General features: G+C 47.4%; 1 protein-coding gene across 1 annotated transcript in view; it reads right to left on the reverse strand.

Annotated features, from left to right (window-relative positions):
- The window catches only part of entpd6 (ectonucleoside triphosphate diphosphohydrolase 6), an 81,748-nt gene extending 75,835 nt beyond the window's left edge, over positions 1–5,913 (reverse strand). Inside the window, exon 1 of the mRNA XM_067989315.1 lies at positions 5,827–5,913. The gene's annotated coding sequence lies outside the window, so the exon portion shown is untranslated. The remainder of the gene's footprint in view (positions 1–5,826) is intronic.
- Positions 5,914–7,136: the final 1,223 nt, after the last annotated feature.

The following is a 7,136-nucleotide window of genomic DNA, read 5'->3' on the forward strand; positions in this document are numbered from 1 at the left end:
TGTCGCTCGGTCAAAATCCTAGAACTCCCTACCAAACAGCACTGTGGGAGAACCTTCACTACAAGGACTGCAGCGGTTCAAGAAGGCGGCTCATCACCACCTTCTCAAGGGCAATTAGGGATGGGCAATAAATGCTGGCCTTGCCAGCGACGCCCACATCCCATGAACGAATAAAAAAAAACCTGCCCTTCCCACCGTCGAGGGCCCCAAACGCCCTTTCCAGGTGAAACAGCGATTTACTTGTACTTCTTTCAATACTGTATTCGCTGCTCACAATGCGTTCTCCTCTACTTTGGGGAGACCAAACACAGATTGGGTGATCCCTTTGTTCAACAAATCCGTTCAGTCCGCAGGCGTGACCCCAAGCTTCCAGTCGCTTGCCATTTTAATTCTCCGCTCCACTCCACTCCACTCCCACTCTGACCTCTGTCCCCAGCCTGCTACTCTGTTCCAATAAAGCTCAACAGAAACTCAAAGAACAGCACTTCAGCTGAGGAAACAGCTACTTGAAGGTAAATCAGTGTCAGAACAGTGGGAAGCATTCAAGGGGGAGATAGTGAGGGTTCAGAGCAAATATGTTCCCACAAAGAAAAGGTGGGAATGCCAAATCTAGAGCTCCCTCGATGTCAAGCAGCATACAGGGTAAGATAAGGCAAAAAAGAGAAGCTTATGTCAGACACCGAGAGCTTAATACTGCAGAAAGCCTAGAGGAATATAGAAAGTGCAGGGGTGAAATTAAGAAGATTCGGAAAGCAAAGAGGGGGCATGAAAAAGTACTGGTAAGTAAAATCAAGGAATACCCAAAGATGTTTTATAAATACATAGAGCAAGAGGATAACTAAGAAAAAAGGGCCTGTTAGAGACCAAAAAGGTAACCTATGTGTGGAGGCAGAAGATGTGGGCATGGTTCATAATTAATACTTTGCATCTGTCTTAACAAGAGTGGGATGATGCAGAGATTGTAGTTTAGGAGGAGGAGTGTGAAATATTGGACGGGGTAAACATTGCGAAGGAGGAAATATTAAGGGGATTAGCATCTTTGAAAGTAAATAAAATCACCAGGTCCGGATGAAATGTATCCAAGGCTGTTAAGAGAAGCAAGGGAGGAAGTAGCGTAGGCTCTGACCATCATTTTCCAATTTTCTCTGGCTACAGGTGTGGTGCCGGAGGATTGGAGGACTGCTAAAGTTGTACCATTGTTTAAAAAGGGAGAAAAGGATATACTGAGTAATTACAGGCCATTCAGCCTTACCTCAGTGGTGGGCAAATTATTGGAAACAATTCTGAGGGACGGTATAAAAATTGTCATTTAGAAAGGCACAGGTTAATCAAGAACAGTCACCATGGATTTGTTAAGGAAAGATGGTGTCTGACTAACTTGACTGAATTTTTTGAGGAGGTAACAAGGAGAGTCGATGAGGGTAGCGCATTTGATGTAGTCTACATGGATTTTAGCAAGGCTTTTGACAAGGTCCCACATGACAGACTGGTCAAAAAAGTAAAAGCCCATGGGATCCAAGGAAAAGTGGCAAGTTGGATCCAAAATTGGCTCAGTGGCAGGAAGCAAAGGGTAATGGTCGACGGGTGTTTTTGTGACTGGAAGGCTGTTTCCAGAGGGGTTCTGCAAGGCTCAGTACTAGGTCCCTTACTTTTTGTGGTATATATTAATGATTTAGACTTAAATGTAGAGGACGTGATTAAGAAGTTTGCAGATGATACAAAAATTGGCTGTGTGCTTGATAGTGAGGAGGAAAGCTGTGGACTGCAGGAAGATATCAATGGACTGGTCAGGTGGGCAGAAAAGTGGCAAATAGAATTCAATCTGGAGAAGTGTGAGGTAATGCATTTGGGGAGGGCAAACAAGGAAAGGGACTATACAATAAATGGGAGGATACTGAGAGGTGTAGAGGAACAGAGGGACCTTGGAGTGCATGTCCACAGATCCCTGAAGGTAACTGGACAGGTAGATAAAATGGTTAAAAAGGCATACAGTATACTTTCCTTTATTAGCCAAGGCATAGAATATAAGAGCGGGAAGGTTATGCTAGAACTGTATAAAACACTAGTTAGGCCACAGCTTGAGTACTGCATACAGTTCTGGTCACCACATTACAGGAAAGATGTGATTGCACTAAAGAGGATACAGAGAAGATTTACGACGATGTTGCCAGGACTGGAGAATTTTAGCTATGAGGAAAGATTGGATAGGCTGGGGTTGTTTTCTTTGGAACAGGAGGCTGAGGGGAGATTTAATTGAGGTGTATAAAATTATGAGGGGCCTAGATAGAGTGGATAGGAAGGACCTATTTCCCTTAGCAGAGGGGTTAATAATCAGGGGGCATAGATTTAAAGTAATTGGTAGAAGGATTAGAGGGGAGCTGAGGAGAAATGTTTTCACCCAGAGGGTGGTGGGGGTCTGGAACTCACTGCCTGAAAGGGGGGGTAGAGGCAGAAACTCAACGCATTTAAAAAGTACTTGGATATGCACTTGAAGTGTCATAACCTTCAAGGCTACGGATCAAGTGCTGGAAAGTGGGATTAGACTGGATAGCTTTTTTCAGCTGGCACAGACATGATGGGCTGAATGGCTTCCTTCTGTGCCGTAAATTGCTATAATTCTATGATTACATTGGCCCTTTTTCGAGTCTTGGTTATAATTGCTTTTCTAACTGGGTTGAGGCTATCCCTGAGAGACGAGCCAATCCCTGAGAGACGAGCCACTGCTACACAAACCACAAAGGTACTTATTGAGCATGTTTCACTCCCTTGGGACTGCCAAAGACAATTGAGTCCAATTAAGGGACTCCTTTGACTGGTCAGGTTATTAAAGAGACACTAAAGCACTTAGGAATCAGGCAAAAATTTCACATTCCATATAACCTTCAGGCAGATGGGATGGTCAAGCACCTGAATAGTATCCTTAAGCAGCGAGTTATCAAGGCAGTATGAGAGGTTGGCAAGACTTGGGATGTTGTATTGCCGCTTATATTAATGTCAATAGGGTTACAATGAGGATATAGGGTTAAGTTGAAGATTTAGCATTAAAGTGTGGATCTAAAGTTGAGACGAGGAGTTAGCATTAAGGTGGCGATCTAGGGTTGAGGAGAGGAGCTATCATTAAGGTGACATCATACAAAAACACATCATCAGGTTCCACATGTACGCTGATGATACTCAGCTCCACCTCACCACCATCTCTCTCGACCCCACCAGTCACTGATTTGTCACACTGCAGGTCAGACATCCAGCTCCAGATGAGCAAAAATTTCCTCCAACTAAATGATTGGAAGATAGAGGCCTTTGTCTTCAGTCCCCGCCACCGACACCATCCCTTTCCCTGGCCACTGTCTGAGGCTGAACCAGACCATTCGCAACATTGGCATCCTATTTGACCTGGGGATGAGCTTCTGGCCACGTAGCTGCTACATCACTAAGACCGCCTACTTCCACCTCCATAATATTGCCCGTCTCTGCCCCTACCTCAGCTCATCTGCTGCTGAAACCCTTATCCATGCCTTTGTTACCTCTAGACTTGACTATTCCAATGCTCTCCAGGCTGGCCTCCCATCTTCCACCCTCCATAAACTTGAGCTCATCCAAAACTCTGCTGCCCATAACTTAACTTGCACCAAGTCCCGTTCACCCATCACCCCTGTGCTCGCTGACCTACATTGGCTCCCAGTGTGGTCAATTTTAAAATTCTCATCCTTGTTTTCAAATCCCGACATGGCCTCCCTATCTCTAACCTCCTCCAGCCCTACAACCCTCCGAGATCTCTGTGCTCCTCCAATTCTTTCCTCTTGCGCATTCTGGCTGTAGTGCTGAAGGCTTGTGCTCCAGAATTAGTCACAAGCCTCTAGCCAAACTGTTCAGTACAGCTACAACAATGGCATCTACCCGACAATGTGGAAAATTGCCCAGGTATGTCCTGTCCACAAAAAGCTGGACAAATCCAATCCGGCCAATTACCGCCCCATCAGTCTACTCTCAATCATCAGCAAAGTGATGGAAGACGTTGTCAACAGTGCTATCAAGCGGCACTTACTCACAAATAACCTGCTCACCGATGCTCAGTTTGAGTTTCGCCAGGACCACTCTGTTCCAGACCTCATTACAGCCTTGCTCCAAACATGGACAAATGAGCTGAATTCCAGGAGGTGAGGGGAGAGTGACTGCCCTTGACATCAAGGCAGCATTTGACCGAGTGTGGCACCAAGGAGCTCTAGCAAAAGTGAAATCAATGGGAATCAGGGGGAAAGCTCTCCAGCGGCTGGAGTCATATCTAGCACAAAGGAAGATGGTAGTGGTTGTTGGAGGCCAATCACCTCAGCCCCAGGACGTTGCTGCAGGAAGCATAGAGTTCCTCAGGGCAGTGTCCTTGGCCCATCCATCTTCAGCTGCTTCATTAATGACCTTCCCTCCATCATAAGGTAAGAAATGGGGGTGTTCGCTGACAATTGCAGTGTTCTGTTCCATTCGCAACCCCTCAGATAATGAAGCAGTCCGTGCCCACACGCAGCAAGATCTGGACAACATCCAGGCTTGGGCTGATAAGTGGCAAGTAACATTTGCACCAGACAAGTGCCAGGCAATAACCATCTCCAACAAGAGTGTGTCTAACCACCTCCCCTTGACATTCAATGGCATTACCATCATTGTTTCCCCCACCATCAACATCCTGGGGGTCACCATTGACCAGAAACTTAACTGGACCAGCCACATAAATACTGTGGCTACAAGAGCAGGTCAGAGGCTGAGCGAGTGACTCACCTCCTGACTCCCCAAAGCCTTTCCACCATCTACAAGGCACAAGTCAGGAGTGTGATGGAATACTCTCCACTTGCCTGGATCAGTGCAGCTCCAATAACACTCAAAGCTCGACACCATCCAGGACAAAGCAGCCTGCTTGATTGGTACCCCATCCACCACCCTAGACATTCACTCCCTTCACCACCAGCGCGCTGCAGCTGCAGTGTGTACCATCTACAGGATGCACTGCAGCAACTCGCCAAGGCTTCTTCGACAGCATCTCCCAAACCTGCGATCTCTCCCACCTAGAAGGACAAGGACAGCAAGCACAAGGGAACAACAACAAGGGAACCTGCCGTTCCCCTCCAAGTCACACACCATCCCAACTTGGAAATATATCGCTGTTCCTTCATCGTCACTGGGTCAAAATCCTGGGACTCCCTACCTAACAGCACCATGGGAGAACCTTCACCACATGGACTGCAGCGGTTCAAGAAGGCAGCTCACCACCACCTTCTCAAGGGCAATTAGGGATGGGCAATAAATGCTGGCCTTGCCAGCAATGCCCACACCCCATGAATGAATAAAAGAAATCCCTGATTTTAATCGCTCCATCATTAGCAGCTATGCCTTCACTTGCCTAGGCCCTAAGCTGTGGAATGCTCTCCCTAAACCTATCTCTCCTCCTTTAAGACACTCCTTATAACATATTTGACCAAGCTTTTGGTCACCTGTCCAAATATCTCCCCATGTGGCTCGGTGTCAAATTTTGTTTGATAACATTCCTGTGAAGCGCCTTGGGACGTTTTACTACGTTAAAGACGCTATATAAATGACAGTTGTTGTTGTAGTAAGGTGAGGATCAAGTTAAGGTGCGGATCTAGGGTTGGGGGGGGGGGGGGGGGAATCAAGGGTTACACCTGGAGTGAATGTATTTCGGGGAAACTTTGTAGGGGGATGAATCCGGAGGGGGCGGTTATTCCTGGTCACACGGGCACCAATCAGCAGCAACCGGACTCCCCACACTCACCTACTTAAATCCGTTAAGTCAAAACACACACGGGCTTTACAACATACCGTTTACCGTCCCACCGTTGTCGGTCGGGTTCCCGCAATCCCCCAGCGCGGTGGGATCGAAACTCTCCACGATCGGACGTGACACCGAACCCGGCCTCCCGGCCGCTCGTCCCTTCAGCGACACTGCGGTGCGCGTACGCGCGACAGCGCTTCCGGAATCCGCGCTCCCGCCAGCTCATCCCCCCCCCCCCCCCGGGCGTGCATCAACAGCGCCTGCGTCACCAACCATGGAACCAGCTGCATGGATACATGACATCACAGCACGCGCGACCACCAACGGATAGGAACGGTTTGAATATTTAAAATAACCGCCACTTGTGTTATAATGCGTGTTTTAACGAAATTCATTAACAAATTTAACATTGAACTAATCAGCAATCAGTGTCTCCTTCCTCCCACCCCCCCCCCATTTTAAATTCAGTTATTCCAGCTAAAATGGTCTTTTAAAAAATTTAAGCCCCTTTAACAAAATGGGGTGGGGTGGTTTGGGTGTCATCTTTATTTTTAATACAAATCAAAATAACCAGATGCAAATAATAATTTTATTATTCAGATCGACGATGCACTTCAGTCCCTGCGGTGCCCACGGTTCATGGAAAGCCGCTAAAATGGTCTTGTTTCTCGGTGACTCCTCTTTGCCCTCTATTGTGGCTCCGTCTATGGCAGCCACCTATTTTTCAGGGCAGTGCCACCTGGTTCCCTGTCAAAAATCAACTGCTCCCACTCACTGCCAGCCTCTCAGCGTGGGTTGCCAATTCTGGTTGGATCCTCCCCCTACCTACCCATTTAAGAAGACCACCATCAACTCCAGGAATCACCTGAAAGGTGCAACCCCACCCCACTTCCACCTCCTTCTGCAGCAACCCACCCTTGCAACCTCCCTCCTCCCCTTCCCTCTCGCTCTCCTTTTCTGTTGAGAGTCTGATTAATTTAATTCAAAAAGCAAGGAAGCCCCTCTCCCGGTAACCTACAGCAACTCGGGGAGAGGCAGTTTCCCTTTAAGGCCATTATAACCATTATGCCTGAGACTTGGGGTAAGCGTAGCTCCAGTTCTGATGAAGGGTCATCGACCTGAAACGTTAACTCTGTTTCTTTCTCCACAGATGCTGCCTGACTTGCTGAGTATTTCCAACATTTTCTATTTTTATTTTATGTTAAGAAAAACACTGGTTGGACCTATTCCTGGAGATTTCATCACATGACCTCCCGCCTCCAACTGCTTCCCCCCCACCCCGCTCCAGTCATTGGTTGCCCGACACGTCCATCCTCGCAGTACACCACCTTCTTATGTCAATTGGAAGGCGAACAGA

The sequence above is a fragment of the Heptranchias perlo genome, chromosome 8, assembly GCF_035084215.1.
Source record: "Heptranchias perlo isolate sHepPer1 chromosome 8, sHepPer1.hap1, whole genome shotgun sequence".
Classification (NCBI taxonomy): domain Eukaryota; kingdom Metazoa; phylum Chordata; class Chondrichthyes; order Hexanchiformes; family Hexanchidae; genus Heptranchias; species Heptranchias perlo.